The sequence below is a fragment of the Piliocolobus tephrosceles genome, chromosome 7 (assembly GCF_002776525.5).
Source record: "Piliocolobus tephrosceles isolate RC106 chromosome 7, ASM277652v3, whole genome shotgun sequence".
In the NCBI taxonomy this organism is placed as follows: Eukaryota; Metazoa; Chordata; class Mammalia; order Primates; family Cercopithecidae; genus Piliocolobus; species Piliocolobus tephrosceles.
Window position 1 is genome coordinate 118,527,975 of NC_045440.1, and position 20,599 is coordinate 118,548,573.

The 20,599-nt window shown below is 36.4% G+C and overlaps 1 long non-coding RNA gene across 3 annotated transcripts in view; it reads right to left on the reverse strand.

Moving 5' to 3' along the window:
• The window catches only part of LOC111551104, a 126,173-nt gene that overhangs the window by 56,480 nt on the left and 49,094 nt on the right, over positions 1 to 20,599 (reverse strand). For 2 of the 3 annotated variants that reach the window (XR_002734271.2, XR_002734269.2), the window contains 2 exons: positions 16,026 to 16,059; positions 3,518 to 5,197 (listed from right to left, as the gene is read on the reverse strand). This is a non-coding gene — a long non-coding RNA (uncharacterized LOC111551104). Of the gene's footprint in view, positions 1 to 3,517; positions 5,198 to 16,025; positions 16,060 to 20,599 lie in introns of those variants that run through there. The other variant, XR_002734270.1, reaches the window with a different exon arrangement.

The following is a 20,599-nucleotide window of genomic DNA, read 5'->3' on the forward strand; positions in this document are numbered from 1 at the left end:
CCTTTTTCCAGAAGCTTAATGTGTTTTAAAAAAACAAACCAGGAACAAAAGAAAACTCCAAAGGAAGCCTAAGTCATACAAATATCCATTTCAATGGGTATTGCTACTTCTGTTTTAATAAATGAGAAGAAAACCCCACTATTCACATGATTAAGGTCTGCCTGGCAACCCAAAAACTTCTTGAGTCCACAACTTGCAAGTTGGAAAATCTGGGGATAAACTACATGTATGTTCCAATGGCAAAGTCCTCAGTGGAGCTCTGTTTCCTTAAACCTTTTGTTGTTGTTGTTGTTAAACTGAGAAAAGCAGACACATATTATTAAAGCATATTTAATCCTATTACCAAGGCTTACTCAGCCACAAGGAGAAATTCGACTATTTTTTTTAAGTGCCATTACCCTATTCAGAGTGCTCACCACCCTGACACAATTAATGCAATGTATTTTTAATTGTGTAGCAGGTCAAAGTGATAGCATCCAAACCTCTGGCTTTTCACATTCAGTGTCAGAAATTCTTGCTGCCACAGGAATATCTTTCAGTTGGTTCAGACTCATATAAGCAGTGACACCCAGTGGATGGAAACATCTAGAGCAAGAACCTCCCAGCTCTCTGCCCTCCACCCCCATCTCCTCTCTCCAGGGAAAGATTTTTGTAAGTGCTTTGTTTCTCTGACCTTCTTACAATTCTCCACAGGAAAGGAAATTATCAGATTGCCTAATGCCAGCCAGCTTTTCTTTAAAATTTACTCAAATTAAAAAGACTCAGACCTTTCCTTTGCACTGAAGACATTTAAACCTATCAAAATATGTCCAACTAATCAGATATTTGGATTATAAAAATAAAAGCAGACTTAAAATATAAGGATAAAAGAGAAAGATGCTCAATTAATTTCCTACATTTTGCACTTAAAAAATGTAATTGCCAGCAGAAATCATGGCTTTATTATTTATTCATTGCAAATCATTTAGAGCATATTAAACTAAATTTGTGAGGAAAAAGTAATATAAACTGTGGACTGAAATCATCTTCATTCCAAATGATGGCTATCAATAAAAATAGATCCACTGTAATGCAACCATTTTATTAACTACTTCAGCTGCTCTCACAATATGAAATAAAATGTTTGCCTCTGATTTGAAGATAATAACAAAATGTAAATCTTTTTAAAAAGCTCTAACCTATAGCTTTTTATTCCACAAACTCTTCTGAGCAATCATTTTAAATAAAATTCCTTCAAAAGCAAAGATGGGGTCTTGTTTTATTTTGTTTGCAAGACAAACTGGTTTTTTTTTTTTTTCCTTCTGTGTAATTAGCACCAAAGGAGGTATGAATTCACCTTCATGTAGATCTTTGTCAAGAATCAACTATTAGCATAGGCTCTCTTAGTTGCTGAAATACAAGTCAAGGAAGCAGCTACTGAAAAACATTGATGGTGGGGTAGGGGTTAACATAACTTTTTCTTACTCTGTCAAAATCACTACCTACTGCTGGGATCTCTGGTTTTCAAAGTAGGTCTCTAGCATGGATGTGCATATTTCTTGCTTGAAGAATTGAGGAGACTTGGGAAGCAAAGAAACCACTACTCAAGTATTATTAAAGTGGCCAACAGCAAAGTTAGGAAAAGGCAGCAAGCTCTTTGAAATAAAATTACCTTGAGGAAATGAGAGGTTATGCTGGTAACTAAGCTCAGGAAAAGGAATGTATTTGATTAAAGATAGTTGATTTAGTTTGCCATAGTTTATCCATATTTCTTAAAGCTCATATATGCCTAGATACCATGACACAGAGATTGAGAAGGAGAGTATGAAATAACATGTTTCAACATGGCGCCTAACATGGAATGACATTCCCCATCAGGAGTGAGTCCACTGGATTCTGCAGGACAGTTACTAAATAGTGCTACCACATGGTAGTAAGAAGGGACAGAATTTATGGTCTGTTACGACTTCTCTGACCCAGGGCACTCCAAAGGTTATATTCTTCCCAAGTCACCAACATCTAAAGGTTTACCTTTCATCTATTCTTTGGGAAAGTCAAATGCAGGTCTACTGGTTAAGTGCTAGAACAGCAGTAGAGAGGCATCTCCAACTTAGTTTGTATGAACTATGGTCATGCATGTGCAATTGAAAGAGTACACTCTCTCCCAGTCACTAGAACAGCTGTCTTGTCCCTTTCTTTGTGCTGTGGTTTGAATGTGTCTACCAAATTTCATGTGTTGGAAACTTAATCCCCAAATTTATATGCTGGTGGCATTTGGAGATGAAGCATTGGGAAATAATTAGAATTAGTCATCTGGGTAGAGCTCCATGACGAGAAGTGGCTTAATAACAAGAGGAAGAGAGACGTGAGTTAACACACTCTTGCCCTCTTCCCATGTGATAGGCTCCACCATGTTATGACACAGCAAGAATGCCATCATCAGATGCTGGATTCATGATCCTGAGCTTCCCAGAACCATGAGATAAGTAAGCCTCTATTCTTTATAAATTGCCCAGTCTGTGGTGTTTAATGATAACAACAGAAAATAATTAAGACACCTTGTTTTAGTCCCCTCCTGAGGTTGCTTTTCTCACCCACTCACAGCCCCGGCACATTCAGTTCCACCCACTAACTCCCATTCCTCTTTGAATATGACTGGTTGCCCTACTTGAAAGAGCCTATGTGTGTACACAGACTCTAAGGCCCAAAAACACTCTCCTAGGCCATGCTACTCAGATTCCATAATAATCTAGTCACTTAATACAATTTTCCTTATCAGTTGAGGAAGCAACACGTTCCCTAATATACACAAAGGAAGAAGGGTTCTGATAGTTTAAGAGTTAAAAAACCTAGTGATCAAGGAAGGCAATGGAAAAGAAAAAAAAATGGCGAAGAGAAAGAAGGAAGGAAACATGCAATGTGAGGTCTGTGATATCCATGTCACTGTAAGGAGATAAAGTTTATTCATTCTTAATATTGTACAGTATTTTATTGTATGGATATGCCACAGATTATTCAACCACTTTGCTAATGAATCATATTTTTAATATCAGTAATTACTTGTATAAAAGATTGTTTTCTATGAATTTATTTTTAGAATAGATTTACATGAATAAGTAATTATTGTCATATTCATATTGGTCCTTAATAAGATTAATTCTTAATAGGCTGTGTCTAGGAGGAGAAGTTGAGCAAAAACCTTCTTGTCCACACACACACACACACACACACACACACAGAGGTTGAGTGAAAGAAAAGGGGCAGATTGTGTCTCTAAGTCGAATGAACACTATGAGAAAGGAAGTAAAGTTACCAAGCTATGTTTGAAACCGACTGAGTTAAGACCATGTTGAGAAAAAAAGGATTTATGACTGACACCATTTTTTCCCAAAACTTATGTATAGAGGTCAATAATGACTCTTACAAAACTCATGGGCTTATTATGGAAAACTTTTTATTTATGAATAATAAAGAATTTATTATTTTCAGTTTAAAAAACTTTCTTAAATCTATGAAAGAAATGCAGAATTTGGTTTGGTTGTTTATGCATACACACACACGAACACATATGTGTACAAGCTGAAGAGCAAATGGTTTATAAGACCTGCCTATAGAGGTCCCACAAATGATCGAGTCAGACAACTACCCCTTTTCTTTATTTAATTGAAAATAAGGTCTATTTTGCAAAACATAACATACAATTTACCCACAAGAAGTGTGAATTTATGCAGTTTCCTATATGAAAGTGTGCATTGCACTGATCTAAGATAGACGTCTAAGGCCAGTTTAAACCTGATGATATACTCTCTCCCATAGCGCCATAGCAGTAATGTTTCTGATAATTAGTTACTCCTGTGGGCTGGCCATTTTCTGTTTCACTACACTCATACACAACTCAGGTTCTGGCTCAGCCTCATACATGTAATCAGACTTAGTAAGCTCAGGGGACCTAGTCATCCAAAGCAAAGTTGAAACTTTCCTTATCTCCCACATTGTTACAATGAATCTGGCTTTAATATGTGTCCCAGTCCTATCAAATTTGACTATCTACAAAACTTAGAATGATCAGAATTTACCAATTCTCCATCTCCTTTTTTTTTTTTTTTTTTTTTTGTGGGGTGTGTGTGTGTGTGTCGTATATTTATAACAACAAAAACTGTATCATTATAGAATCAGGTTATTACCATGTCCAATAATAAAATCAAATGTTACTCTCCCTTACCTTATTTTTCTAATAATTTATAACTAAATGAAAATGAGACTAAGACACTGTCAATGTAGACTCCTCGTAGCATATTCTTACTAAATAAGTCTTTCTGTATACAAGGAAAGGACTTAACTGTTTTTTAAGTAATATAATGCATTCTTAAATAAGTTGCTTTTGGCCACAGTGATTATTCTGACCTCTTTTGGAGAGAACTTAATTGGAAGTAAGTTTATGAATGAACTCACTTCTGCATATTTACCTGTTTCAGCCAAAACGTTGCCCCAGTTCTTCAATTACTTTAACATGGGTTGATGGTATTAAAGAAAAATGTGTTAATGCAAATTGACAGAACTAAATAAATGAAGGAAGCAGCTGAATATGAAGATAGGGAATTTTCCCTGTTCTCTTTAAACTTAATGGAAGAGAGGAGAAACCACTATTCTTTTCAATGACACCAATCAAATGGTTTCATTTCTACTTGAGCACTGTCGAGCTTGTCTAAATCTGGGCACTCATCTCAAAGTCTGGAAGAGGGATATGGTTATTGTGGAATTAGTCTCTGGGGACCACATGCTTTCACATATTTCACTAGTCACCGTGGCAAAACTTGTGTGTGAGCTGCCTAGTATTATTTATTAACTAATGAGGACTTTTCTATTCATTCTTTGCAAACTCAGACATTTACTCAGGTATCTCATGTTATGACCAGGAAATGAATACGAAACTAAGTAGACTTCAAGCTATTATCAAGATAATTCAAGCTATATGACATTCTTCTTGGTATCTCTGGATAACTGAAGCAATAGTATTTAAAAATCTTCTTTCGGTCTTATGAATTATTTCCTCTTGTCTCCATTTAACTCGAAAACCATCAGTGCATCCCTGGGGAAAGCAGGATTATGACCTCTGCTTCTTGAAACTCAGCTGGTGCTCCTTATTACCATGATCCAAGAAGAAGTCTGCCAAAGAGTTGGGAAGCCATATTTCCTGTTTGGGTTTTTGTGCTGAAGTCTGTGGTCACCAGTTAAAAAACCAAAAATAATCGGTCACTAATTGTTCCGGTTACTATTGCTACATCACAAAATTAACTCAAAATTCAGTGTCTCAAATAAATCATTTCATTATTCTCACAAAGTCTATGTTCTCACAAAAATTCAGACAGAAAACTGTAGAAATGACTTGTCCCTAATTCATAGTATCAACAAGTATCTGGGAAAATTTGGAGGTTGTGGATGACTGAAGGCTAGAAACTGAAGTCATCTGAAGGTCTCTTCACACACATGTATGGCACATGGACTGGGAGAAATGAGCTATGCCAAGAGCACTTATAAGAGTCTTTACCATGTGATTTGGGTTTCTCTTAGCATGGTGGCTTCAGAGTAGTTGGAATGTTTACATGGTAGCTCAGGTCTCCACTTGATTTAAGTGCAAAAGGGAAAAACTAGATTGCCTTTATGACCTCATCTCATAAGTCATTTCTATCATGTCCTATCTGCTAAAGTAGTCACAAGCACACTCTGAATTATGTAAACCTGCTACAGTCATCTAAAGATAGTAGTAACTATCAAAGGTATTTTCTTAATGAATTCATATGCATATAATATGCTCTTCTTGCTAATATTTTCTGTAGAAGTTGCTACACATGTCTTTACAAGACATCAAGAGAAGCCAGACTACAATTAGTTTCAGGTTATGTCAGCTTATGACAACTATTTGAAAACTTGAAAATGTATGCAACAATTTTACTTGAGATCAACAGACAGTTTGACCTATTTCAGCAGAGCAGCAGGTTGTTGGCTAAAGTATTACAAAAAGTTCAGTCATTTATTTCATATGTTCACAGATGAAGAAAAGTTAGCTTTCTTTATTTCAATCTGTAGTTTCCAGCTTGCTTAGACTTATGTCTTCTGAAACAAATGGGAATTACTTAGGTTTACAGCCAAACATTTTTGAAGATCCCCAAGACTATGTAATTATTACTCAACACATTCTTGTCTTTGGGCATTTGAGTCAAGATTAGTTATCTGCTCAAAAAATAAAAAATAAAAAAGAGAGATAAAATAAAAGCTTAGGTATTAAAATGTCTACTTCCCACTTATGTGTCACTTAATACTTTATTACATTAATTTATAGACCAGTGGCAATTAAAAAGTTATATACATATGAGAAAATCACAGGGAGCTTTCCTTAAGTTCATGTGTTATTGAATCTAAATGAAGAGAACATTCTAGTTTTAATGGGTACCGTAATCCTTGAGGCCCCACTGTTTCTTAGGGCTCAGTGTAACCCCATGGCCTAGAATGATTAGGTTTCAGAGATAGTTTTTATCCAGAAATGCCAAACTGATAAACAGCTGAAATTTCAACACAGCTGCTCTGAGTGGTTTCCTTATTGCTGTAATCACACTGAGAAATCAAAATTGGAATAAAATATTTGGAACACATTTTCTTTCCTATTTAATAGCCTGTTGGAGTATGTGTGGCGTGGTGATGGGTCCAAGGGAGGTGGAATAGGAGTCATGTTTTTTATTAGTGTCACTATGTGTTTCTGTGCCTTAATGGAGGCTTTTCTGATATTTGTCTTTCATTTTCTTTGGATTCTGATGGTTGAAATTTTCTCATGTGTATCTTGGAAGGGGATTTATTTTGAGAGTCAAACTAGCTTTGTCCACTCAAGGAAAGTAAACAGTTGAAGCGATTATTCTCGTTATGTAGACCCCAAATCACTTTAATCTCCCTTTTAAAACTATTTCAGGTGTTTGATTCCATTTCAGCAACGATGAACTGATTTCAAAGATGAAAAAGACACTTTTTAACACTCGAATAGCTGTTTTCAGTGCCTAACCTAGATAACTAACATACTCTTCCATTCTTTCTTCTGTAATCCTCTAGTATATTTCTGGGGTCCCATAACAGCCTCTCACTGCTACTATACAAGATTTCTCATGTTAAGGGGCAGACACCAGTGTTGTCAACAGCAGATAAGATTCTGTTTATAAGATTGTGGATATGATAACTTCCTGGAACTTTCCCTACCTGTAAAACAGCAATAAAACTAGTGCTTACTTCACAGGGCGTGAATGAAACCAAATGACACAATATATGTGAACACAATTTGTAAACTGAAAGTGGCCATAAAAATGCCAATTAATTCAAAGTTCCAGGCCTAAAAATGACTGGCACATATTATATGTGAGTTTGTTTATAGGGCCACTGCAGGTGATGTCCGTGTAGGAAAAGCAGAATAACTGGTGAAGTAGTTCTAATGCATTCGTTCATTCAGTATGTCCTGAGAGAGAATAGCAAGGGAAATTTAGATTAGATTGGGGAGTGAGCTGAGATATAAAGGCTGTGTAAGTGTTAATACCCCGAAGATATGGAGAAGAGCATGTGTGAATATTCTGAACCTCAAAAAGCTTGGTGCATTTAATGGACTCAAGAAGAGTCTGTTCTCCAGTGTAGCTGGAGTAGAATGAGAAGAGAAAGAGGGCTTCAGAGTGAAACCAAAAGATATGCAAGGGATAGACCACTCGGGTTTAGCAACCTGAGTTAGAAAGCCTTGGAAAATCTTTGAAGGACTCAAGAAGAAACTATTGTGAAAACATTTACATATTTTAAAAAGTACTGGCCGGGTGTGGTGGCTCAAGCCTGTAATCCCAGCACTTTGGGAGGCCGAGATGGGCGGATCACAAGGTCAGGAGATCGAGACCATCCTGGCTAACACAGTGAAACCCATCTCTGCTAAAAAATACAAAAAACTAGCCAGGCGAGGTGGCAGGCGCCTGTAGTCCCAGCTACTCAGGAGGCTGAGGCAGGAGAATGGCGTGAACCCAGGAGGTAAAGCTTGCGGTGAACCGAGATCCAGCCACTGCACTCCAGCCTGGGCGACAGAGCGAGACTCCGTCTCAAGAAAAAAAAAAAAAAGTACTGAAAATGTTGTTCAGGGAATTGATTAGATGTTAGATGGACAAGACTATTATGATAGTCAGAAAAGGAAAAAGGTAGGCTTGGATTATGGTGGTAGCAATGAAAATGGAAAGATATGGCCCTAGATAGAACTAATAATGTGGGCTTGTTGATGAATTAAACATATAAGAGTGTGGGTGAGAAAAATAACAAGGATCAGTCCTGATCTGTTCCTGCATGAAGCAAAGGGGAGAAGTAGTGATATTTTCTAAGATGAAGGCTGGGGTAGGATCATATTCTGGATGGAATATCAGTAATTTAACTATGTTAACTTCAGTATGGTAATAACAGAAACAATAGATAATCTGCAGTCAACATGTATTAAATAACATATATTTAATGGTACTAGATATTGCACTATGTGTGCATGATTTAAGTAGTAAAATTACCTCCATTATTCAGATGAGGAAACTGGTGTTTATGAAGGTTAAGTAAAGTCCCCAAGGTCACATGCCCATAAATAACAGAACCATGTTTTTAAGTCCCACAGTCTGACTCAAATCCATTTGCAGCACTATACTCTATTTGACTTTCAGATTCACATCTCTAGTGGAAGGTGCTGTCCTGTAGTCTGAAAAGTGGGGCCTGAATTTAAATTTTGGTACACATAATGCAGTGTGACCTTGGTTCAGGTAATTTTCTGTCTATGTCTCAATGGTGTCACCTCTGAAATGAAGGGAAAAGTATGTACAACCAAAAGGTTGTTATTAAAATTAAATGAGATAAAAGATTATTCCTCCTCATAGGAAAAATACATTAATAAATCATAAATATAATACATCTGTTCATTATATTTATGTACATACTGTATTTATGTATGTCTAATTTTAATACTAATATTACATCTACATTAGAGTGAAATACTGTAAGTTTATTATCAAATAATTATCATATTAAAATTAAATGAGATAAAATGTTATTCCTCCTCATAGGAAATAATAAATTAATAAGCCATAAGTATAATACATACATGTAGCAGCCTTGTTGGTATCTTGCCCAGATACACAAATTCATTTCATAGGTTAATAAAGACATATAACTTAAATGTTCTATGAAGGATTACCTTTAGCTTTGATTAAAGATTCCTGGAGTTCACGAACCCCATCCTGGGCAGCCAGGTTAAGTTGACTGGTGCAAGAATACAAAAGTTTCACCCCCTTGCCTCTAGGTATTAATAACTCCTCAGTGCCATTTAAACGCTAGAGTTCCCTGCAGAGTTATGTGAAATCTTTACTTAGCTTTTTCATGTTTCCTATTCTTTTTCATTTATTCTCAGATAAGTTTCTCCTGCAATTTTAGGTAGTAAAATTATCTCCATTTTTCAGATGAGGAAACTGGTGTTTATGAAGGTTAAGTAAAGTCCCCAAGGTCACATGCCCATAAATGACAGAACTGGGTTTTGAAGCCCCACAGTCTGACTCAAGTCCATTTGCAGCACTATGCTCTATCTGACTTTCCGATTCACATCTCTACTCTTATTATAAATCACCTACAAAGTAAACATTGACCCAGCCTCTGCTCCTAGGGAAGCCAACCAAAGGCAGCTGAAGCATGGAAAAAAAGACTGGAGGAATATTGAGGAATCAGCATATTGCTATTTTTTAAGCTACAAAGATGGATAGGATAGCCTAAGGAAGTGTGTGAAGACAGAGGAAAATTAAACCAACTTCAAACTTCTAATCCTTCCTAAATGTAGGTGTTGGGAGGAGAAAATGGAGGAGCCAAAGGAAGCTAAGGAAGTAAGTCCAGAAAATTAGGAAGCAATTCAGATAAGCAGGTACCATTAAATGCACATAAAATGCACAATTTAGAAGTAAACATCTGGTCAGGGAGAATCCCAGATTTACAGAGAATGGGAAGGAATACAAGACTCCAAAGGAGAGAACCTAGCAGGAAGAGGTCAGCCTGCCACAACTACATAGGAGCTGAAAACAAGCTCAACAGATTAGAACAAAATGGTTTATTATACACAGTAGCAAACAGTAGAAACATCAGCATGGTAGCATCAGTTCACCTGCCCCTAAGTCCCATGGGGAAATTCAGTGTGCACACAGAGCAGTCACACATACAGCAGGTTGTAACCCGATCGGATGAGGAACCCGAGGCCAAGGGCTCAGTACCTTTTATACTAAGCGGTAAGCAAGCCAGTAGACATACGAGCAACAGGCAGTAGATTTGTGCTAGTCATGCTGGGGTGTATTAGTCTGTCCTCATGTTGCTCATAAAGACATACCCAAGACTGGGTAATTTATAAACGAAAGAGATGTAATGGACTCACAGTTCCACATGGCTGGGGAGGTCTCACAATCATGGCTGAAGTCACATCTTACATGGTGGCAGGCAAGAGTGTGGGTGCAGGGGAATCCCCCTTTATGAAACTAAGAGATCTCATGAGAGTTATTCACTATCACAAGAACAGCACAGGAAAGACCCGCTTCCATTATTCAATTACTTCCCACCAGGTCCCTCCCGTAACACGTGGGAATTGTGGGAGCTACAATTCAAGATGATATTTGGGTGGGGACACATCCAAACCATATTACTGGGGTCACTTTGACTTATTAAGTTACCTAGGAGACTACCTATAGATACAGCTCAGGGTAGGAGAAAAGTTTGGCCTTGCAGTTTGGCAGACTCAGCAAGGATGTGTAGGGACATTGGAGACTTATGGAATATAGTCTCTCTCTACAGCTTAAATCCCCTCGACTCTCATTGATGACAACTGAAGTGGCTGCACCTTTCAGTGATTTATATCAAAAACTAATAACCAGCTAGGATCTACCACCTATGCACTATAACAGAAAAAGGTGTAATTATATACTTAAAATAGCTGAATAATCATATATATACTCAGTTAATTTTAATAGTGGTAAAGATAATTATCAAATCGACAAATGCTAGGTGTCCTATTTTAAAATTTATAGTATTTTTGCTTTTATGTAAATGTAACATTTATACCTTCCTCCTGTTATTGGCTCAAAATGCTTTCCAATAATTTCCTTCCTTTTTAAACACTTCAGGTGTTAGAATGGTTTTTCCTTTAAAAATAAGATACGTGAAATACAGGAAATGCTGAGAGCTAACAGGAGTGTCCAAGCCTTGCAACCATGTTTATGGCAGATATGAAACTAGATCACATGTATCTTTGAACAGCTAGTGTTATACAGGTTACTCTTTCCTATAAGGGAATATCTACTTGACTCATGAGGATGGTCTTCAAGTCATGTCAGCATCCCTCAGCTTTAAAGTCCTTCCAACTTTGAGCTGGAAGATAACTCATAGATTCCTTACAGAGCATATAGGAAAATTGATTTTTCTATTTAGGACATAGTTGCCACATAGGGTGCTCACAGGGGCTCTGGCTCCAGAGGTGAGAATTAAAGGACTTCAGTAGGTGAAGTCCACATCGGCGAAGGTATTTAGAAAGTGATTCTGGGGAATTAGCAATAGACTTCATCCTGTCCTTTTTCTCACTCTTCACCCCTGCTAGTTTCCACTGACAATATTCTCTTTTGTCTGCCTTCCCACACTGTTCCCTGCCTTGTGTTTCTCCTCCTGATCACACTGTTCTATCCACTCTGTCATTTCCCTGATAATGCAGTCATGGCTCAGAGGAAACTGCTAAAAAATCCAACTCTCCTTTTATTTCATGGATTCAACTGCTATTAGAATAGAGAATTTTTGTGAAATGCAGTCTTTTCTAAAGTGCTATATAAGTTGATTAATGTCAGCTTGTCTTTTTGAACCCACCTTCCATTGGAGGCAAAATTAAACAGTCTGTGCACAGTCATAGAGACATGACATGCATGTGAAAGTGGCAAACAGTCGGCAAGATACTAACCAGTTCAGATCCAGAAATGGGCACCCTTTGAAATGAGGCACTTCTGGGAGCTCCTACTGCATTTGAAGAAGAGGAGAAATCAAGCCTTAGACTGGTAACCTGCACACTGATCCCAAGTGTTCTGGGGCCATTGATATTAACAGTTGTGACAAGAGTAAAAACGCAGGCTACCAGGCAGTAATAGCATCTACTTACAAAAGGATCTCAATGATGGGTGATGTGATCATAAACAAAATTGGGATAACATTGTTTCCTCCACCAGATGTTGTAAAGGTGAGAGAGAGAAGGGTTGTACCTAGTGGTCTGTCTGTAAAGTAACGGAAAGATATTAGCTCTGATTTTTTATCAAAACATCATCTTCAAAGTAAGTGGATGGATCTTCCTCATTGTACTATTCCTTGCATTTAACACATTGTGGTGCAAAACATAGCACGTAGATAACCCCAAATAAATGTGTGGAAAGGAATAATGAACTTTTTCTTAGTCTGGGATTCTTAACATAGGGCAGCAAACAGTCAGGAGAGAGTTGGCTCTGTTGCCTTGTTATATTAAGTTATATTGCATTGTATTGAATTAAATTGCATTATAGTGTATTGTAGTATCCATTTCTCATAGCCTCACAGTCTTTGAATGCCTGCTGAAATATAAAAATCAGGGAAGGTAACTCTGTGTGTGTGTGTGTGTGTGTGTGTGTGTGTGTGTGTGTGTGTGTGTGTGTGTGGTGTGTGTCTAGGTGAGAGAGAGAGAAATGACAGATATTTATTAAGAGGAGCCTTGAGAAAGTGAAGATTAGGGCTAAGAAGGGTTGTAATAAGTGGCTGACCACAGGATTTGCATAGGAGGACTACACATTTTTTACAAGAATTCTAGGGAGGAAAGGGAAGTAGGGGACTGGGGATGATTGCTGGCTAGGAAAGATATGAAAGCTTGAATAAGGCAGATCTCCATGAAAAGAGTTGTTGGAGCTTGTTCTGGTAACTTCCTTGATGGTTTAAGGCTGCAGGTGAAATACTGGTTTCCAAAAACAGAAAACAGCGATAAAGCCGCAGAGAAAAACAGTAACTCAGGTTTCAGTTGTATCTGCTGCTCGTAACTCTCACGTTTTCAGTGAAGCAACTAAAATAATGTTGTACCTCTTGTGATTCCATTTCTTTCAATGGCCATCAAGGGGCAGTGTTTTGCACTCAAACTAGAGCAGGGAACAAACGTAAAAGAAGGTACCTTATAGGTTATAACTTTGTAAGGATCATAGAAGGACACACACTTGTAAACCACGAGAAATTTGGGCTTTAAGCCAAGTTTATGTGATCACTAAGGACAGGAAAATACTAACATGATATCTGGGTAACACATATAGTCAACATCTCCTCAGCCTTACTTTGTAATATCCAGTCAATTTGTCCAACCCCAATATCCTAAATGACATAAAATAGTAAATACGGTTTCCAGATTAATAATGTCAAGATGATATTCTCTGAAGTCCTTTTGCTTACTATTATTCTATATACAGGACCACAGTCTTTATGATGTAGAAAACTGTGAAAACATTTTTACATATAATCTGACATGGTCCATATTTTTCTTTTATTTGTCAACTTAACCAGAACACCCATGCTGATCTTTTTGAAAATTTGGTTAGAAGATCTGGCTGTTTATTTTGACACTTTGACATTTTCTAGTACATCTTTGTTTAGAAAGCCGAATTTTAAGTATTAAGTCAATAAATGCTTTAACAAGTGGGATACCCTGAAAGTGCTATATTCATCATGTTGAATAAGTTTCAATTTTTTCAAAAATTATAGAGACACAAAAAGAAACACCCTGTAGGCATCAAAAAGAAAAAAAAACTCAATGCCACAACTGTATTCTAATGGCTAAAGGCATTTAAATCACCTACATTTTGGAAACATTCACGCCTAGCAGCAAATATTTGGTTTTCATAACTCTCAGACTTTGCCTTGTTCTTTTAAATAAGATTCTACAGATAGATATTTCTACCCATTGTCATTCTAGGGGAACAGTTTGTTTCTTGATAAAGTAAGGGCCTTGGAAGGGAAAAATATAATAAAATGAAAAGAGCACCAAACTAAGAATTAAAAGGTCCATATTATTGTCCTTGTTCTGCCACAGGTATGATGAATAATCTCGGACAGTATACTCTTTAGTCTTAATTTTTAATATTTTTTTAGCCTCTTCTGCCTTTGGCTTCCTGATAGCATTATAGTTGAACAAAATTTTCTGGAGCTAATAAACAGAAAAGGGATGGAGTCATGAATCATAGAGGTGGATAATTTCTAAAGTGTCTTCTATTTCTCAAATCATACCAAACTATAGTAACAAGCAAAGTCCTTGATCATGTGAAAATCGATGTTATCCAGAGCACTTATGAAAGTAACATAAATATTACTATTTTACAACATAATATTAAAACCCTCCTGTTACATTGGACTTTTAGTTTCTCCAATATAAGAGGTATGAGAGAGTGAAGGTGGGTGCAAATGTGCATAAATTTGTTCCTCTGTTAGTGAGAACATGCTGGTAATTCCCAGCTAATGGCTCCTCTTCCTTCCTCTAGTTTGTGATAAGTGACTTTGGACAGCATACTTCTATGAACTTCAGTTTCTCCCTTCGGTTGACTAGATGACATGAGAAAACACATTTGAAAGAGGCTAACACTCATTCTAAGTACTCAGTAAGAGTGTATTTCTGTAGGAAAATAAGAAAAGATTTGTTTTCTTAATATTTGAGGTTGGATAGCAATATAATTTTCAATGGTCCAAATGGTAACCTTTATAGAAGAACCAAGTATGTGAAGGTAAACAGAGTTACCAAAATATCAGTCAAGGACATACAAGAATAGAGGCATAAGGATACACTAGGTATAAAGAATGGCGAAGTGCTCTATGGTGAGATGGCTACATGGTGTGTTGTCAGGGGTGGCAGCAAGAAGAAAAACTCATTGATCCAGAGACCTTTTCCATAATCCATAGGATAGTGTTTCAGTTTTATCTTAGAGACTTGCATTCTCCAATATAGTAGCCCCCAGCCACATACGATTGTTGACCACTGGAAATGTGGCTAATGTGACTGAGAAATTAGATGTTTTCTTTTATTTAAATTAATTTAAATTATTCAAGCTGAAGCGATGTACACTTGTACTGAACACAAATTTAGGGACAGAATTCCATTTCACTTTAATTGCTGAAAATTTGGCATCCTAGTTGAGATGCATAAAGCATAAAATACACTTTAAAGGCTTTATACAAATAATGTGAAGTATTAATAATTCTTGAAGTGATTGCATGTTGGTATAATATTTTGTATATATGGGGTTTAACAAACTATATTATTGATCCCTTAGCATTATATGCAAAATATTGTGAATATGAGTATGTATGCAATTGTGTTCATTTTTCTAATGACATGTGTCAAGGCTTTTATCACATTATAAAAGGAGGTAAATGACACTCTCTGGGGGAAAAAAAAGACTAAAGTCATTGATCTATGATCTATGTAGACTAAGAAGACCTGGATAAATAAAGAAAAAAAACTGAATACACAACCTTGGAGAAGGTTCACATTTATATGAGAAAAGAATAATTAAGTAGAAGTAGACTAACCCTCAAAATGTAATTAAAAATAAATGACAGTTTTTCATAGGCTTTTAATGATTTGGAAAAGCTTGGAAAGAGTGTTTGCTAGCTGGAATACTTTATTGTTTGTAAGGATGGTTCCCATGAAAATATTTTTTGATCATGCTCTTTTTTTGAATATCTAAGATATAGTATCTGCTAGGGTATCTGTATCTAGAAGTAAGATCTCCATTTTTAAATACCATTTCCTGCCCTGGAGCTGGGAAGTGTCTAGCTAGAACATCTGTGAGATAATCAGCAACTACGCACCAGCTATCTCAATGGCCCCGTGTCCTGGAAGTTGAAGCTGGTCATTTCAAAACAATGTGGAGACTGAGTTGTACCCCCATGGGCAGTTGAGAATTTAAATGGATTTCAGATGCAGAGGTAGTATCACTTACCACTGAAGACTTCTAACAGGAATAAGCTTCAGACCTGGGAAAATTCAAAATAACAGAACAGATGTAATCATAACAAGCCGAGCCACAGTCTTGTAACTATAGCCCCAGAAAACTATGGATCAAAATGGATTCACATATGGACTCATTGTAATGCACTCATTGAATCAATCAGTGAAGACCAGAAAGAAGGCAAAATTTTTAATGAGTATGTTTTTTCCCAACATGTTTGATCAAGCTTAAAACTCCAAAAGGCCTCTCTGCCATTGCATAGGTTGATGACAAATTTTTGCCATTATATAAACAGACTGGCAGTTTATAGAAGGAACACAGGGAGAATGAAAATGAGATTGAAGTTCAGAAGACTTTCATCTAGAAGTCTGTTCTAAGACCATTAGATGTGTCCTCTTAGAACTTCACTTTTTCACCTTTCCATTGAAAAGATTGTACTAACGGACATTGAATTCCTTTCTTTTCCTGACTTTCAATGGTTTTATATCAAGGTATCATTAATAAAAGAAAAATTGACATAGTGCATGGCTTAGGTTTTTGCTTAACTAGCTTAAATGTAAGCACTCTATTCAATATTATTTTCAGCTCAAGGATTATAGATAAATGATTTGTGTTTAAACTCAATCCATTTATTTTTATTCTCAATTGGTGTCCAAAATTGAATTTCTCAACACTTATGCAAATCATAGAAAAAACAAATAACTGAATGTGGGTTTTTTGCAAATATTTCTGCATCAGATAATCGTAAAAATTTGGTTAAAATATTCACTTTTTCCACATGTTAGTATTTTATTTTCAAATAAGACAGAATATATACACACACACATATATATTTAAAATTCACCTTCTATGCTTTCAGACAAGCTTTCTACAAATGTTGATTTTCTACAAATTATTTTCATTTGTGTAATCTAAGTCACAAAATGCACACTGCTAGTAGGAGTAACTCTACTATTATTCCCAAATACATGAAACGCATAGGCAAAGCATTACACATATTTCATCCTCACAACTAATACATATTATTTCATTCATTTAACATAAGAGAAAATTTAAATATTAAGTAAGTAGCTCAAGGTAAAATAGCAGATAAGTTGCATAACCAGGAGTAGAACAAAGGTTAACCTTACTCCCACTTCTCATGATGTTTTCATTTCACAACTCCTCTTCTCCTACTTTACTGACTGTTTTCCTCATCCATTAAACATTGCACATGATCCGGCTTTAACTCCAGAGGTTGGATAAAAGATCATTCCAAGATCTTCGAAAAAGTCTTTGCATCTCTTTACTGAATTATGTAAGTATTCACTTTTGTGGAAAAAAATTTTATGTTTATTGGCATTTGAAATTTTCCATTTTTCACCTAACCAAGAAATTTGAGAAGGAAACTGGAGAATTTGGAGTCTCCCAATGAGCACTTTTACCATAATAGTGACCAAAATTATTTAACATCTATTAGAATCTTCTCAGTGACAGATCAACAGTTTAAAAGTAATTCATTCCTGTAAGATGAATTTTTAGGTTTTTAGAAGCTATACCTATGGAATGAGTAAGAATATACATTTATCATTCCAAAGTCTTAATTTTATTCTAATCTTCTCATCGAAATTTCAGAATAATATATTCAGATACTAACTAACATCTCTTTATAAACTTAGATGGTTCAGAAGCAATTAAAATCCACTATATTTCAAAGTATTGCCATCCTCTCCTTCCCCACATCCACTCTTCTTCAATGTTTTCTATCTTAGGAAATGTTTCCTTTCTTAGCAAATGATATCATCATCCACTCAGTTTCTCAAACAGAATCAACAAGATTTGACAGTTTCTTGGGAGGGTTAGATAAGAAATAAAAATGTCCTTTGATTCTTTCTTCTTTCATTCTCACTAACACTGTCATCTCATTGTTAGTTTTCTCCAATTGTCTTTTAATTGATTTTTTCAAGCTTTTGAAAAATTGTTGAGCATATAAATAAACATGCACCAAATAAATTGAAAACTGAAGCCAGAGGTCTATGTGGCCAGGTTATAACCTCATTTCATGGTTGCACAATCACCTTCAATGAGATCATGAGAGGTTTGTCTCCAAGTGGGATTCTAGGTAATAATAAATGCTTAGAACTAGTAAACTGAGCAGAGATTCAAGAAGCAAGACTATTTCATGTGGATAGAATGAGGCTCCCAGAGACCTTGGACAATACAGAAAAAGAGTAGAAGCCTTCAAGAAAAAAACATTGATTTCCTTTTTAAAAGTTAATGAAACTTTGATTATGTTAATAATAACAACAACAAATGTTATCTACCAATTGTTATATTCCTAATTTGTGAATAGGGGCAAATTATTTAGATTTACATTATATTATTTTTGTATCTGCATAATTAAAGTTTCTAACTCTACCACAACAACTTGCTTTCAGATTGCTGATAATGTGATAAAAATAAACTATGTTTTTAAGCCCCATGGTATAATTTTTTATTCTTTGCCTGCAAATTAACCCATAAGCAATATAGCTGCATGGGTCCCTTTATTTTCTCCTGTGTGAAATTGTTTTCTTCTCATCTAAAGTATACTAACTTATTAGATACAAATTTCAATGTCATACTATTATTTAGTCTGCCATAATGTAAATATGACATCACAGAAGTCATCTGTTATAACAATACCCATTAGTACTGATTCTCCATTTGGGTGGTGGGCTACTTATTACTGCCCCAGTATCAGAGTTTATTACTGGTCTGTTCAGGGATTCAGTTTCCTCTTGGTTCAGACTTAGGAGAGTGTATGTGAAACAGCAAAAATGGCAGACTGCCCCTCCTGGGAATTCTGTCCAAGGGAGGTCCAGGCCTGTTGCTGGACTGAACATACATGTAGGTGGCTAAAGACCCCAGTTGGGAAGTCTCTCCCTAATTCCATTCCTCCCGGGAGAGGATGGAATTAGGGACCTGTTTTCTTCCCAGGAGAAGAGGAATGGAATTAGGGACCTGTTTAAAAAAGAAGTCTGGCCATGTTTTTGTAAAACACCTGTGCTGTGATGGGGGTCCGCTTCAGACCCCAGTCACCTCGGACATGCCAAAGCCCAAAGACTGGAATGGGTAAGGCACCCAAACAGCAAAGACAACCCACCCTTCCCTCCATGACCTCCATCCCAGGAGGCCTGAAACCACTGTTAGTCGGGGAACACTGGTGGAGGTAGCCAGAGAACCCAATTGGGAGGCTCCACCCAGTGATGAGAAACAGGATTGGGGACCCACTTAAGGAAGCAGCCTAACCATGCTTTTACAGGGCCACTGTGATGTGCTGGGGATCCACTCCCACCCCCCAATCGGCTTGGTCTCTCGTAAGCCCGAAGACTGGAATAGGTAAGTTGCCGAAACCCCAAAGACCGTAGCCCGGCCTCCCTCTGGGAGCTCTGTCTCAGGGAATTTTCAAATCTCTGTCAGCCAGAGAATACCAGTGGGGTTGGCTGGAGGTCCTGGCAGAGACTGAGTATAATCCAACCTGTACTTTCAGTGCCTGCATTATCTGACACTTAATGTGTTTGTAGTAAATACAGAGTCGATGCTTAAAGAATAAATAAATATTTATTTGATTTGATTCCCGTATCTATGAATGTTCTCACCTATAGTCAAGGCAGTTATTTTTCTAAATAGAATAGTAACTTTTGGTGCTAATAGCTCCTTATCTTTAACACATACAGCAGGACTTGGATTAACCAGATTATTTTTAATGTCTGCTATTTCCTATATTCAAAGTTAATGCTAGAGTTGACAATTTTCTTACTTCCAGTAAAATAATGCATATTTTAAAATCCTAAAAATGTAAAGCTCAATCAAGAACTCATAGTACAAATGTAAACGCTGTAGTTAACTCTCTAATATGTATTTCCCTTTTTATTGAAGAGAAGCCTACACTGCCACTTTACTAACTTACAGAAATGTTATTTAGATGTTATTTAGAAAATAGGTGTGAAGAATTCTGTGAAAGGTGATATACAACTACAAAGTGTCATAATAGTCAAGCTGGTATTTTGATTTTTGTGTCTCTAGAAATTCTGTTTCTCTTACAACAAATTCTTGAATAATTTTCAGAAGGTTGCTGCACGAGTCATTCTTCACATATCAGATCTAATGGCCCATATGCTACTTCGGAAGCATTAGCACCTTCCTACGGAAATATTCACTAACACATGATGCAAACTTCTGTAGCATTAGTTTGCAGGTGCAAAATTTGTTATAATATAAAGACATATGAGCTTCAGTTTTTAAAGCATTTAAATTCACTTTTCAGTTGTAATCATTTTTAAAAAATTATTTTTTCCATACGTGGGAGGGGAAAATGCTCTTTCACACTTTTAGGCAACGTAGCACAAAAAATTAATTTAATTTCACCTTTGAATGTAAAAAGAACTTGAAAAACATATAATTCTTAAACACAGGTGATAACACCAGGATTCCAATAACCCCATACTCGGTTCTTAGAACAGCTGCATTTATAGTTGACCCTCTATGTATCAAAAAACTAAGACCACTCAAGGAAAGATATTTTACAGAGGAACACTGAAACT